Genomic DNA, 16602 nt, shown 5'->3' with positions numbered 1-16602 from the left:
CCATAGACGGCAAGGATAGGAAGAAATCCTGGGAATTTCCTGCTTGTCTGGTCATTTTTTATCCAGGGTTGGAATCTGCCAATGGAGATTTATTAGCCCACTTTGGGGAAGAAATCAAATGGGCTTTGTCCCTGTTTCATATGTGCATTTGGGGACAATAAATTTCTGATGAACCCAAACTTCCCAGCCTGAAGACTGTGGAGTACTTTTTCTTCCCTTCAATACAAACCATAGTTTTTAGGGATCTTTTTTTGCAAAAATTATACCTCAGTATTTATTGTGATTTATCCTTCTATGTAGACAACTCAGTCCAGACTTTTTAATCATTCAGAAATCCTCGTGTGTGTGTGTGTGTGTGTGTGTGTGTGTGTATTTCTTATTATACACATGGCTGTATTTTCTGTCTGGTTTCTTGAGTTTAATTCAATCACTGCTAATCTCTCTCCTCATGTCTTCCTTTTGCTTCTTCAGCCAAAAGGCATTAATTGTCTTCAAAAGTGAGGAACTTGCTATAAATGCTCTCAATAAGACAAAAAAGAACAATGTGTCATTAAACAAAAACCATGATGTCTTTTCCTACTCCATCTGTCATATTGTGGAGAAGCAGGGGAAGCCCTTCAAACATGAGATTAAACTATCACCATGGGTTTTGATTGGATTTTATTTTGTCATCAGACTTTGGCATCTTAATTAGATTACCAAAAAACAGAATTTTTATGTCAATCTTTTGCTCATTGAAAATGAATCTTTGAAGGTTGTTGAAAAATCCCAACACAAGAGTTGATTATTTGAGAATGTGATATGGTTTTTAATCTCTAGAAAGGCTTTCAATGACTTGTTAAGGCTACCTCATTAAATAGCCTCCCATGATGGACTTCTCATTGTTGAATCTCTTTACCTACCTTGGAAGCCACAGAAACATGACTTGTACAGGAAAAAAAAAATTCTAAGTCCCAGAGGGAGAGAGGAGAACTAATGTCGACTTAAATTTGCCTTGGTCATTATTTCAGGTGTTGGTGGAAGAAAGATGTAGACAATTTACTTCTGTCCATTTCATTCACTGACTTTTGATTCAGCTGACCCAGCAGCATCTCTTTAATCCTATCCCTTTGATTGAAAGGAATGCCTTCTGTCAGTTCTTTTAGTTTAATTGGCTCTCAACATCTTAATGAGTCATTGAGACATAGGTAAAGGTTCTTTCCTTTCTCAGTCATATTCCCCATGAAAGTACTCAGTGGAACAGATAAAATGAAATTTTAGCCATGGCTTCTTTTCACTTTTGGATAGGTAACCAAAAGCCTTAAAACTCTCAGGCATCTTGAAGAAACCCCCAGTTCCCATTTCTTTTTTCTTCCTTGTTGTTTTTGTTCAATATTGACAGGAAGTCTGAATTGTTCTTCCTTGGTAGTTCATTTTAAAGTCTGTCCAGTAACTAATAGAAAAACAGCAGTGCACTGAAAACTAAAAAGAAACCTGCTCCCAGAGAACATTTTAATTTAGAGAAGACTATTACACTGGACCATAACAAAACCCCTTGCTAATAAAGCCAACTACAAAGCAAACCAGGTACCCAGCAACTTAAGAACTTTGCAAAACTTACCACTTAGAACCTTAGCAGGACCCCTTGTGCATTCTTGATTCCTTAAAAGGTAAAAATTGCTGATTAGGAAGATGGAGATGAAATTGCTCTTTTCTAAGGAGAATGGTAATGTTAGTATGGCTTTTGTAAAGATTTCCTTTCTTCCCTTTGGAATGGAGACAATTTCCGGAAGGAACTCTCTCAGCAGCTGTCATGGTCCCATTCAAGAATCTTTACCTGAAAAGTTCTGATGAATATTCAATGTCTTTCACTACTGCTGTTTGACACTACAATTTACAATCCATTAGATTGTTCAGTTGTTAAATGACTCCACTGTGAAATAAGTCATTATGTGTGCAAATTACTCATCATTTAAGAACTAAGCTCAGAGCAGGAACAGGTCCTCTACCTATTTGTTCTTTGCCTTCTCTTCTGAGGATGGTAGCAATATTCTAACTTCTGGGCTTAGGAGGCTTTTCACATCTAGAAAGTAACTCTTGCACTCAATAAGCTGAGGAAAGAAGGCAGGCCTGCATAAACAGTTCCCAACTTAGTCATGAATCAGAGCCCTACCTATCTTCAGTCTAGTTCATATCCAAATTGTTAAAATGAAATAGTGTTTGTTTCTCCAGGAGTATTGCAGGTATATTTTAAAAGAATAATACTACTTAGCTCCATTGTTTTAATCTTTCTTGGTGGGTGATTTTCTATTCAGGGAATTCCCAATCTTATGTATTTTTTTATTTTTACAGAAATTGGGGGTCTAAGATATGTATGTCATTTAAGTGAGAAATTTGCTTTTATTCCTGAATTACCTCCTGCTTCCCTCCCCACACCATGCAATACTTAACTTTCACCTCAATGGCTAATTATCTTTCCAACATTTTCTTTACTTTTGATATGATTGCTAATGAAGAAGGGACCCCAAAACTCTAAAAATCCTTCAGCTCTGCCTCAGTGAGGGACCTTGCCCAAGGGAAAGCAAACAAGACAGTTTCATTCTGTTATCTAGCAAAAGGAATTCCAATCCTATTGAATTGAAAAAACTCATTGAATTCCAGCTCAAGCTGAAACCCATCGAGTAGATGAGCCAACTTGAGACTCTACCCATGAGTTCCCTTCAGCTAAAACTCCTATTATAAAAGAGCCAAACTAAAATCCTCTCTTTGCAGAGGTTCCAAACATGCCATGCTATGTATGCCATGCTAGAACCTCTGCCTGCTGGAATAATATTCTTTTCCAGTGTTATCCTCTCTTTATCCTCACCTATTTCCCTAACAAGACTTTATGCTTCTCTGTCAGGATTTCTAACCTTACTTCCCAATTCCTATAATTAAACCTCTTTTTATCAATCTAGAGTTTCTGATCTGCAAATTCCTTTACAGAGAATCTCTGCGCCGCCAGAAGGGAGTTCCCCAAAATCCTTGCTCCGAATCCCAAGAGATTGTAGGGGAGCCAAACCTCTTCATCTGGTTCCCTGAACCTCAAAACTCTTTTTTTTTTTTTTTTTTTTTTTTTATTTAATAGCCTTTTATTTACAGGATATATACATGGGTAACTTTACAGCATTAACAATTGCCAAACCTCTTGTTCCAATTTTTCACCTCTTACCCCCCCACCCCCTCCCCTAAATGTCAGGATGACCAGTAGATGTTAAATATATTAAAATATAACTTAGATACACAATAAGTATACATGACCAAAACATTATTTTGCTGTACAAAAAGAATCAGACTCTGAATTATTGTACAATTAGCTTGTGAAGGAAATCAAAAATGCAGGTGTGCATAAATATAGGGATTGGGAATTCAATGTAATGGTTTTTAGTCATCTCCCAGAGTTCTTTTTCTGGGTATAGCTAGTTCAGTTCATTACTGCTCCATTAGAAATGAGTTGGTTGATCTCGTTGCTGAGGATGGCCTGATCCATCAGAACTGGTCATCATCTAGTATTGTTGTAGAAGTATATAATGATCTCCTGGTCCTGCTCATTTCACTCAGCATCATGAACCTCAAAACTCTTAAATGATAAGTCATTTAACTCCCTGACAACCAGAAACCCTAATCTCATTTTGGTTCCCTAAATCTAGACCTTATCATTTGACTCCCTACTAAAGGGAACCCCAAAACCTAAACCTCATCACTATAAGATTTCTAGTTAATGAGACTTCTAGAAAACTGTATGGTTCACAATCTAGTGGTATAAATGGATCCAAAAATAAGAAAAAGCCATAAAAACATTCAATAACATCAGTTAAATTTAAATTTTTTGAAAGTTTCTGAGCTGCTTCAAGCAGCTAATATTGAGATTCTCTCTGACTTCTAGTGGATGTTAAAGTAAACCTAAATGACATTTTTTATTAGAGTTGTGCTTTATAATTTTGTAATAAAATTGAAATATGATTGAAAAAAAAAACCTAGAATTACCATAAAGGCAAAAAAAAAAAAAAAAGGCACCACAAAAATTCACTGAAGAAAATAATTCCTTAAAAAGCAGAATTGGCCAAATAGAAGAGATGCAAAAGGTCATTGAAAAAAATACTTGCTTAAAAATCAGGATTGGCATTGTACATGGCAACAAGTTTATACAATATTCAATTCTGATGAACATGGCTCTCTTCAGCAATGAGATGATTCAGATCAGATCCAATGGTCTTGTGATGAAGAGAGCCATCTACACTCAGAGAGAGGACTACAGGAACTGAGTATGTTTCACAACATGGCATTTTCACTTTTTGTTGTTGTTTGCATTTTATTTTCTTTCTCATTTTTTCTGGTTTGATTTTATTTTTCTTGTTCAACAAGATAATTGTATAAATATGTATGCATATATTGGATTTAACATATTTCTATCATGCTTAACATATATTGGATTACTTGCTGTGTAATGGCAAGCCCCAATGGATTGTTTGTGAATATACACACGTTTTAAAAGCAGTCATATGAGTAAATCTAAGAATCAGAAGGAGGAATCATAACAGAAAGTATTTGGGTAAAGGTTAAAAGAGAGAGAAACTTGAAGTGTTTTGGTCTTTAGAGTATACAACAGATCACCTAGACTAAAAGAGGAAATAGAGAAGGAATTTAAGGAAAAGATCACAAATCTGGTACAGAGGCATGATATGGTAATAATGGGGAACTTCATTTATCAAGATAACTTCTAGAGCTTTCTGTGCCAAAAATAGATCAACTAATAGCTATTTCATAGCTTCCTCAGTGATAATTTTTATGTTTCAAAATATAGAGAAAACAGAAAAGACAAATTCTATTCCTTATCTAATCCTAAGTAACAGAGAAGAACTGGTAATGCAGGATGGAAACGATAAAACTCCTGAGGGGAATTGACCATATTCTCCCAGAAGTTGGGAAAAAGGAAAGAAAACCTGGCAATAGTCTGATATCTACCCTAAATTTTAGAAAAGCAGATTTTCAAAAGATTCATAAAAAAGATAAGCAAGATGCTGTGAACTAAAATGCTCTGAAGGAAGTAATCTCAGGAGAGATGAGAAGTGTTCAGTGCTGAAATTCTAAAGACATAAAGAGAAACAATTCCAGGGAAGAAGAAAAAATAATTATTTTATAAAGATAACTATTTAGATATATAAAAACTCACCAAACAGAAAATGAAAGCAAGAGTAAGTAACAGAAGATGAATATAAGAGCTTGGTCTAAGAATATAAAAATGGGGTTAGGAATGTTGCAACTTAGAATGAGCTACAGCTGATGACTGAAGCTAATGATAAGGCTTTACAATAGAATCCAGTAAAAAGGAGTTTTATTTTTAGCTATAGAAGGGTGGAGAAGAAATATTAAGAGAAAAGAATCTCATTTGAAGTTGATGATATATTGTGATGACTAGAAACAGAGAGAAAGCTACTTAATTTTTATTTTGTTTCTGTTTTACATTTGAAATGACTAAATAAAATTGCCTAATGATATCCAGGACAAGGAAGGAGACAGAAAGAGACTACCTACATGTTCTTGATAGGATACATGCCTATCAAATAAAAAAAAAAAATTGAGCACAATCAAAAAAATTGAGAGACTATTGATCTTGATGAGGTGCAAATGATAAGGTTAGTGGTAGTGAAGAGGTGCAAGAATTGGGGTGGGAAATCCCCTCTCATCAGAAGTGCAGGTCCAATGGAAAGAATTCACAAACCTGAAATCTGTGTGGCAAAAAGAGATTTTTATTGTTCACTGAGAAGCCAGCTTTGCTAGGAAGATAGACTTCTTAGTGGACAAAAGGTCCTGTTAGGAAGATAGCAAAAGTTAACACTGAGAAGACAATATCTTTGCCAGTGGGCAAAAGTCCTGGCAGAGCAGCTTGCCAAGACAGCAAGCAAAATCCTGATTAGAACTTCTACAAAGCTTCGGGGTTCAGAGTTGTCTTTTATTAGGTGGCTGAGGCCCAGGCTTCAATTCAAAATTGAATGAGATTCCCTTGTTGACAATTCCCTGGACTTAGATTTCTAGTTGAAAAGAGATTACGTATCTTGGAAGTTTTGAACTACTGGGAGTGGTTGTGGACTAATCTTCAACTCAATAGAGGGTGCGACCATCCCTGGCCTGATCTCCAACTGAATAAAACCACCTAACTTGGAGTTTGCAGGCTTTTCCCAGAGTCTGGGAGCTCCCCAGAAGGGGATTTGGGACCCCCAAAAGATCTCAGTTTACATCAATTTGAACTGGCATGGTACCTTCGGAAAGAACAATTTCTGTGTTTCTGAAGAGACTCTGGCCTCATGTCATGGAATTGTTTATATGTTATTTTAGGATGAATAGTTGCTCATTTTGTTTTAAGCTTTCATTTTGTGTCCCTTCTATGTAGTTATCAACAGAAAAACTTTTGCTAATAAGGTTAGCTTTGATAGTTTCTTTTCATCATAAGCTTAGATAATGAATCAGAACACAGAAATAACTTATAAAAACTCTTAGCCAGAACCATTAAAAAAAAATTAGTCAATCTTACTCCTTTATTTCTTATCCTTGGAAATATAAGTAATGTGGGTGTTTATTTGAAAGCAATGCTGATTCATGGAGATTTTCAAAATGGAAGCTGAAAGAGGCACATAACTTATGGCTGAGGAGAAAAGGAATCTTGTCATGAGGACAAGAGGAACCAGTATATTTAAAGAATCAAGTTGGTGTTTTGATTCTAAATAATTTAATATTTTCATAGTTGAATAGCCACATTTTTTATTTCATACGCTGATAAGTGTATTAGTCAGTGCTAATTAGAATAAATCAATTTTAAAGCTCTATTGAGAAAAAAAAACCACCCTGAATTCTAGGCTAAAATTTCTGGTTTTTCATTCCTTCCAGCCATGAACAATAATTAAATTTCTCTGACAGCATATACAAAGTTAGAGTATGAATCTTACCAAAAACTTTAATAAAGTGATAAAATTCCCATGAAAAGGGAATTGAGTTATTTTTTAGGTAGTCTTGAGAAGATGTTTTCAGGGATTTTTATATTCTATGAGTTGTGAAAACATAAAGCTAAAGCTTGTGAAATAGTGAGGAATTACATTTTAGCTAGCACCTTTTGGTACTACCTAAATGAAAAAACCTTATCAAGGCTTAACAATGCTAATGAGAACGATACCCTTTTCTGAAGTCCTGTGGCTTCAGCTTGAATCAAAGATTTAAGTTTTAAAAATGTTATTATTCTTTTTTTCCCCCTGTGACAACTGGGGTTAAGTAACTTGCCCAGGGTCATACAGCTAGGAAGTGTTAAGTGTCTGAGGCCAAATTTGAATTCAGGTCCCTCTGACTTCAGGGCTAGTGGCTCTATCCACTGTACCACCTGCCCCAAAGAGCTAAATTTTTAAAGGAAAATTTGATCAAGTTTAAGAAAATGATTCCCTGAAATTAAGATGATAATATGTCTTGTCTAGTGACAGGGATGTGCTAATAAATGTTTAATGACTAGCTCTCAAAAAAAAAATTTTATTCATGTCACACTTAAATTTAATTTGTATGTAAACCAGGCATGTTTGGGCACATCCAGTTCACCTAATATGAAAGCTCTCTTGGAGTGCCTTTGAAGCATGTCCTACTTGCTTAAGATGGAGGCTGCTAAATCTATTATTATTTAAGTGAAAGCAGCCTCCTTTGATTGGCTCCTTCATTTTTAAAAATGGAAAAATTAATCCAGTCTTTTTATCTCTGTTGAGTCACTCTTTTTCCTCTGTGTCCAGAGGATAAAAATTACATTTCACCCATAACCTAAACACCAAAAACTAAACCAGTGAAGGGGAAATTTTCCTTCCCCTCCTTGTTTTATCTTAGCTCAAAGAAATGGCCTGGAGGTATTCATTTCTGTTTTGTATTTTTTGGTCCTCAATTTCAGATGCTGGAATAGGACTAGGAATAAGACCCATGAGAACCTTGGAGCAGGAGTACAAGTAGGATGATGCAATCAGCTAAGCCACCATAGGAGTCAGGGACTCCAGTGTGAGTGGGGTTTTGGATTTGGAACTGTTCTCTGTGGGAACCAAGAAAAATTATGAAGCTAATCCTCTTTTCCTCTCTGGAGACTGGGTGGAATGGGGAGTAGGAATGGCTGTGTGGATATGTCTCCTAAATTTTAGGGGAGTAAATGTATATATGTATGTGATTATACTTTTTTAAAGTATATTATATCTTATATATATATATTATTATTTATATATTTATTATATATTATATATAAATATATATTTTATATATTTTAAAGTATATTATATATATATATTAAAGTATATTATAAAGTATATAGTATATAAAGTATATTATATATATTATATAAAGTATATATATAAGTATATTATAAAGTATATTTTTTGCCAAAGTGAATCCAATTGTTAATGGCTAATGGAATTGGGGTGCAGAGAAAGGAAAGTTCTTTCAATGGGAATATTTTCTCAGAACTGGAGTTATTTGCAACCCCTGGGGGGAAAGTGGGCCACACTTGGCCTTAAAGCATGCTGGAGTAAGTCTGTGTTATCTGAATAATGGATATTTTCTCCAACACTTTCTTAAGTCTAAACCAGGAGTTTAGCAAACTACAACCAAGGACAAATCCTGCTGACACAGCCTAGCCTAGTTAAACTAGCCTAGTTTAAAATGGTTTTTATATGTTTAAATAAAATAAAGCTTTATTTTAAATTGTATTTTATTTTTTCCAATTACATGTAAAGATAATTTTTAACTTTTTAAAAAATTTTGAATTCCAGAGCAATTTGGAACTATGCTCAAAAAGTTATCAAATTGTGCATACCCTTTGATCCAGCAGTGTTATTATTAGGCTTATATCCCAAAGAGATCTTAAAGAAGGGAAGGGGACCTATATGTGCAAAAATGTTTGTGGCAGCCCTCTTAGAAACTGAAAATTGAGTGGATGTCCATCAATTGGAGAATGGCTGAATAAATTATGAATGTTATGGATATGGATGTATATGAATGTTATAGAATATTATTGTTTTGTAAGAAATGACCAGCAGGAGGATTTCAGAAAAGCCTAGAGAGACTTACATGAACTGATGCTGTGTGAAATTAGCAGGACCAGGAGATCATTATATACTTCAACAACAATACTATATGATGATCAATTCTGATAGACGTGACTCTCTTCAACAATGAGATGAACCAAATCAGTTTCATTTATTCAATAATGAAGAGAACCAGCTACACCCAGCGAAAGAACTCTGGGAAATGAGTGTGAACCACTACATAGCATTTCCAATCCCTCTATTTTTGTCTGCTTGCATTTTTGATTTCCTTCTCAAGTTAATTTTATATTATTTCAAAGTCTGATTCGGTATGGATATGTACACATATATTGTATTTAACATATTTAACATGTATTGGTCTACCTGCCATCTGGGGAAGGGGTAGGGAGAAGGAGGGGAAAAGTTGGAACAGAAGGTTTTGCAAGGGTCAATGCTGAAAAATTACTCCTGCATATATCTTGTAAATAAAAAGCTACAATAAAAAAATAATAAATTTTGAATTCCAAATTTTCTTCTTCTCTTCCTTCCCTCCTCTTTCCTAAAACAGTAAACAACCTAGTAGTGGAAATACTGGAACAAAGGGTATTCTCAATTTGATTACCTTTTGGACATAGTTCCAAATTGTAATGTTCTGGTTGGTTTTCTGGAGATCTTTGGGGCAGCCTTCTTTTCAGCAGAATAATCACCACGACAATAGCCAGGGATAAAGTCCAAATTCTTTATTATCTCCTTCATAGTCTGTTCTCCTTGTCTGGGGCACGGGATAGCTTTCTGGAGGTCTTTCAACTGGCCTTGGTCTCAGTGGAGGAAATACAGGAGGACAGGTCAGTCACCATGGTGGTGTGAGATGGAATGCATGAGTCCTAGGACTTGTGCTTCAGCCTCCAGCCACCACAAAGGTGGGAGATGAAATGAATCTCTTCTTGACTGGGAGAATTTGAGCTCTCATCTCCAGTCCTTTGTCTTCTCTGAGTCTTTTCCAGTCCCCTTCCGAGTCTGTCTCTGGCTGAGTTTGTCCCAGCTTATATGGAGTATACTGAGTATAAACTAATCATTATATCACTAGGGAACCATTATTTGTTGTAAGATTAAATCAATCATACTGAACTAGAGAACTATTAATCTCCATGCTAAACTAGATAACCATTATATTATCAATTCCACTGAATTAACACCTTGTAAGAATTCTTGTTTCAAGTACAGAGTTCTGGCCCATTATACCAAATTGCTCTTCAGAATGGTTGGATCAGTTCATAACTTCACCAACAATGCATTAATGTTCATATTTTACTATTCTCTCCAACATTTATCATTTTTCTTTTCTGTCACATTGGTCAATCTGATAGGTAGGAAGTTGTTGAGGTTTGGAGAGTGCAGTCAGATTCTCTGATACCAGGACACCAAAATGATGAGGTTACCTACCAAAATGATAGGTGATGTCATATGTCAAGATTACCAGCTAATAAGGTGAGTCATCTCAAAAAATTTGTAAGCTTAGACATGCTTAAAATTAAGGGGAAAGAATTATTACACTACTAAGAGAAGGCTAAATTACATAACAGTCTTTAATAAAAAGGGGGTTTTAGCAATTAGAAAGAAGAAAGAAAAGTTCCCTAATGGAACTCACAATTAACTAGGAGGGAGATGCAATTGAAGTGGAAATGCTAGCTTTGTCAATAAGAGAAGAAAAAGAGATTAAAGGAATTAGAGTAGGTAATAAGGAAACCAAATTATGACTTTTTGCAAATGATATGATGATATACTTAGAGAACCCTAGAGAATCAACTAAAAAACTATTAGAAATAATCCACAACTTTAGCAAAATTATGAGATACAAAATAAATCCACATAAATCAGCAGCATTTTTATATATCACTAACAAAATCCATCAGCAAGAGATACAGAAAGAAATTCCATTTAAAATAATTGTCAATAGCATAAAACATTTGGGAAACTATCTTCCAAGGGAAAGTCAGGAACTCTATGAGCAAAATTACAAAACACTTTCCACACAAATAAAGTCAGATCTAACAATTGGAAAAATATCAAGTGTTCTTGAATAGGTCAAGCAAATATAATAGATGACAATGCTACTTAAACTAATCTATTTTTTTTAGTACTATACCAATCAAACTCTCAAGAAATTATTTTACTGACCTAAAAAAAATAACAACAAAATTCATCCTGAAGGACAAAAAGTCAAGGGAATTAATAAAGAAAAAAGCAAATGAAGGTGGCCTAGCTATACCAGATCTAAAACTATATTATAAAGCAGGGGTCATCAAAATCATTTAAGAAAAAAATCATTTAAGAAATAGACTAGTCAATCAGTGGAATAGGTTTGGTTCACAGGACAAAATAGTCAAATAACTATAACAATCTAGTGTTTGATAAACCCAAAGACCTCAGCTTTTGGGAAAAGAACTCACTATTTGACAAAAACTGCTGGGAAAATTGGAAACTAATATGGCAGAAACTAGGCATTGACCTACACCTAATACCATATACCAAGATAAGGTCAAAATGGGTTCATGATCTAGAAATAAAGAATGATATAAACAAATTAGTAGAACATATGATAGCTTACCTCTCAGATCTGTGGAGGTGAAAGGAATTTATGACCAAAGAAGAACTAGATCATTATTGATCAGAAAATAGATAATTTTGATAATATTAAGTTAAAAAGTTTTTTGTACAAACAAAACCAATTGCAGACAAAATTAGAAGGGAAGCAATAAACTGGGAAAACATTTTTACATTCTAAGGTTCTGATAAAGGCCTCATTTCTAAAATATATAAAGAACTAGCTCAAATTTATAAGAAATCAAGCCATTCTCCAACTGATAAATAGTCAGAGGATATGAATAATTTTCTGGTGAAGAAATTGAAATTATTTGTAGTCATATGAAAAGGTGCTCTAAATCACTGTTGATCAGAGAAATGCAAATTAAGACTACTTTGAGATACCACACACCTCTCAGATTGGCTAGGATGACAGGAAAAGATAATAATGAATGTTGGAGGAGAAACTGGGATACTGTTGTTGGTGGAACAATCCAATCATTCTAGAGATCACTTTGGAACTATGCTCAAAAAGTTATCAAACTGAGCATAACCTTTGACCCAGCAGTGTTTCTACTGGGCTTATAAAGAGCCCAAAAGAGATCTTAAAGGAGGGAAAGGGACCCACATGTGCAAAAATTTTTGTGGCAGCCCTCTTTGTAGTGGCAAGAAACTGGAAACTGAATGGATGTCCATCAATTGAAGAATGGCTGAAAAAATTATGATATATGAATGTTATGGAATATTATTGTTCTGTAAGAAATGATCAACAGGATGATTTCAGACAGGCCTGCGGAAACTTACATGAGCATCAGCTAAGTGAAATGAGCAGAATCAGGAGATTATTATATATGGTAATAACATGACCATATGATGATCAATTCTGATGGATGTGGCTCTCTTCAACAATGAGATGATTCAAACCAGTTCCAATTGTTCAGTGATGAAGAGAGCCATCTACACCCAAAGAGAAGACTGTGGGAACTGAGTGTAGACCACAACATAGCATTTTCATTCTTTATTGTTGTTGTTTGCTTGCATTTTGTTTTATTTCTCAGGTTTTTTTTTTTTATTTTTTTTTCCTTCTTGATCCAATTTTTCTTGTGCAGCAAGATAATTATATAAATATGTGTGTATATATATATATATATACATATATATATATATATATATTGGATTTGACATATATTTTAATAATTTAACATGCATTGGGCTACATACCATCTAGGAGAGGAGGTGGGGGAAAGGAGGGGAAAATTTGGAACAGATGATTTTTCAAGGGTCAATGTTGAAAAATTACCCATGCATATGTTTTGTAAATAAAAAGCTTTAATATTAATAAATAAAAAAAGTTTGGCAAGTCTAGGGATTACAGAACTAACCTTAAAGGGGATTTAAGGGCCTAATAGTAGACGTTAACTATTTGGGACACAACAAGCTGACTAACAAATGAATTAGTTATAACAAGGAGAAAGGTAACAAGAGGTAGAAGTATACTATGGCCAGCTTGCCCTAAAAGGAGTTAGCCATAATAAATGATATGGACTTAATCTCTCCCCTTGTAAGGAAGAAGCCCAACCAACTATTATCAGGCAGAACCAAGTTCCAGACTATCTTGTTTGTATAGAGTAATTGTGAGGATGGAATACTTTATCAACTTCCATTGCCTACCCCCCATTTTTAAACAATCTTTGAGGTATTGATTAGCATATCTTTTTTCCCTGATGAATATTGATGCATTTTTAATATTAGAAAGGAGATGACAGTGATATATCACAGAGATCATATATTATGACCAGGTGAAATTCATAACAGCAATGCAGATCTTGTTCAACACTAAGAATAATGTCAATATGATTGACTACATCAGTGACAGAAAAAAATTGTATGAAAAATAATTTGACAAAAAGCAAAACTCATTACTTTTAAAAAGCACTTCAATTAATAGGAGTAAATGAAACTTAAAAAATGATAAGTAGTATCCATCCAAAACTATCAGCAATAATCATTTATAATAGGGAAAAGCTAGGAGCCTTATCAATAGATTCAGGAGTGAAACAAGCATGCCCAGTGGACTTCTTGCCTTGTAAGTCTCAGCTGGAATAAAATCAGCACCAAGTTCTTTGCCAATAATTCTTTGCCTTTAAAATCTCTTTTTCAACTAGGACTTTGGCTATAGAAATGATTTCAATTTGAGATAAAGGGTCAATAGCTTCTGCATTGGTTGATGACAGTCTGTTGAGGTGTTTAGTTCTTGATCAGCACATCTTTAGACAGGTCTGGAACCTGAGTGCCATCTAACTCCTCTTTGATCTCTCTCTCTCTGAGTTCTGTGGAACTTTCTCTCTTCTCCTGAAAAACCCCCAAGGTTAATATTTTTCCTATAAAAGATCTGCTCATGATGAAGATCTTTGCTAAATTCTTTTCGGGATTAAGCCTTACTATAGCTAGACTATACTTACTATATATACTTACTCTTACTCTCTATATATAGACTCCTCTTAATCTGGATCTAATCTGCCAGTCAATGACATACCTAGGCCTCATGGCTTACTCCTTTAATGAATTATTCCAAATTCCTTTCCTTGGTAACTCTATTGTTTTCCCAACTCCATTTTATTTTTGCCACTTCTGGTTCCTATTTTATCTCTTATTTTGTAATTCTTCCCCTAAATATGCCTATCTTTAGGCAAAGAGAATCGATATAGCTGTTGTAGACACCAGATGAGGGTAGGCATCAAATGTTGGGATTCTGTCATGTGAAGAGATCATAAGAGTTATCTAGTACAACCCCTTCATTTTAGAGAAAAATACACTGTAGCCTAATGACAGTTAACATTACAACTCTGGATCTCTTTTTGAAAAGAGGATTTTTTTTAAGAGCTAAAAATTTTCTGTTGAGAGTTAACATAATTGGTTCTATTTTGTCCTGCATTTCCTTTTTTAAAAATTAATTAAATGTAGTTTCTACTACTGCCAGATCTTTACTGAATGAATGAATACACACTTCCTTTGATTCGGAACTAAACTTCATCTTTTACTGGAAGCCTTCCCTATCCTTTCTTAAATATAGTGCCTTTTCTATTTTTTGGCACTTAATATATCTACCTTTGTTTGTAGTCTCCCTCTTTAAAGGGAAAGCTACTACAGGGTAGAAGCTACCTTTGCTTCTTTGTATCCCCGAGCACTTAAAATAGTGCCTGACACATTGTAGGTTTAAGACTTGTTGATTGATTGATACCCAAAACAATCATTATATTCTATACCTTTTTTACCTCCAATTCTTTACGACTTCAGAAGAGGACTTTGATAAATCTAGGAAATGGTCCTCTCCTTCCTTATCTTGTGAGACTGAATTTGTAGTAGACACTCGACATGCTTTTTGATTAGTTGACTGATAAAGAAGGTCGCTTAGATCTAAGGTGAATGGCTTTGCTGATTAGGACACCTACTCTCCTTTGCAATAAATTATTAAGAGTATGCTCTTTTGTTATAAGTGCCTTTTCCCTTGCAGAGAATTTTCTTTCAGCTCTGACCCAACTATTTTGCAAGGAGTGCATCTCTTTTGTTACTCTCTCTGGCCTTCCGAAAAGTCTAAGAGAATTAATCTCTGCATTATTAATAGTTTTTCTCTCAAAATACAGTGATGTTTTACAACTTCTTGATTCTATAGAAAGCTAAGGACAATGACCAAAATAAAAGACCAAAGTTCCTCGACAGTCAATTTTAGGCTGAGAGGTACTTCAAGCCCAAGCCTGCCTTCTCACTTTCACCTATAGCAGGAAGTTGGGCCGCATTATTTGTGCTTTTAAGAAAAAAAAGGCCTAAAGTTCACAGCTATAAGAGCGCACCTTAGGTTGTGCACCTACCTGGAGCTGGTGCTAAGCAGTATCCGGGACAACAGGTAAGGGACTCTCCTCTGCGTCCCACCTCCCTGCCTGAGGGGTGAGAGGGTGTTGGGGGGACAGGAAGAGGGGGAGGGCCAGGATACCCCGTGCCACCTTGTATATAATGAAGTTCGTTTGCCACTTCTTAATCTTACTACACATACTTCCCAAGCTAGCTTTTTGTAACCATAGGATCATAATCTAGAACCAGAATAGTTCTCAGAAGGTTGTCTGGACCAATTCTCTCACTTTACGGATTAAATTTAGGTAAAATAATAATCATAATAGCTAACAATGATGTAGTGCTTTAAATTTTGCAACCATACACACACACAAAACAACCACCTTGAAAACTAAGGGAGCGTCCACCTATTGAGAAATGTCTAAAACAATTATGATCTGTGAACGTAATGGAAATAAGAAATGACAAAATGAACAATATCTGGAAATAGACCATTGTGAACTAATGTAGAGTGAAATAAGCAGAGGTAGAACAATTTGTTCGACAAAATTATAAAGGAAAAAATTTTGAAAGATTTTATAACCCTGATCAGTGCAAACATTAGGATTCCAAAAGACCAGAGATGAAACATATGGCTTGATTTGGGCCTAAAATAAAAATGAAATGTATATTTTTATTCTTAATGTGGAATTTCGTTTTGCATGTCTGTATTCTTGTGAAGTTTTCTTTTTTTTGACTCGAGGTAAAATGGGAAGGAAAGAATGATTGCATATTAAATTGGGGGAGGGAGATAATAAATAAAATATATAATAAAACTTGAAACTTTTACATACACAGTAAATTACTTGATCTTCGAACTAGGGCTGGAAAGGGCTCTCATTTTAGGGATGAGGAAAATTAAGTCTAGAGAAGTTTCGAGGAAGATTAAGTATCAAGAGTGGAATTTGAACCCAGATGCTCTTTTATCAAAGATTATACCGAGAATCATGATTTCCTTTCCCACAATTTCATAAGTATGTTTATCAGATGAGAAATTACGCCCGCCCGCCCCATCCCGTTTTGCTGCAGACATTTTCAATGGTCACGACACTCCACCGTCCGGATCCTGAGAGCCAGT

This window comes from Sarcophilus harrisii, chromosome 2 (genome assembly GCF_902635505.1).
Source record: "Sarcophilus harrisii chromosome 2, mSarHar1.11, whole genome shotgun sequence".
NCBI classification, from domain to species: domain Eukaryota; kingdom Metazoa; phylum Chordata; class Mammalia; order Dasyuromorphia; family Dasyuridae; genus Sarcophilus; species Sarcophilus harrisii.
The sequence above is the reverse complement of the archived record's forward strand: the minus strand, read 5'-3'. Positions refer to the sequence as shown.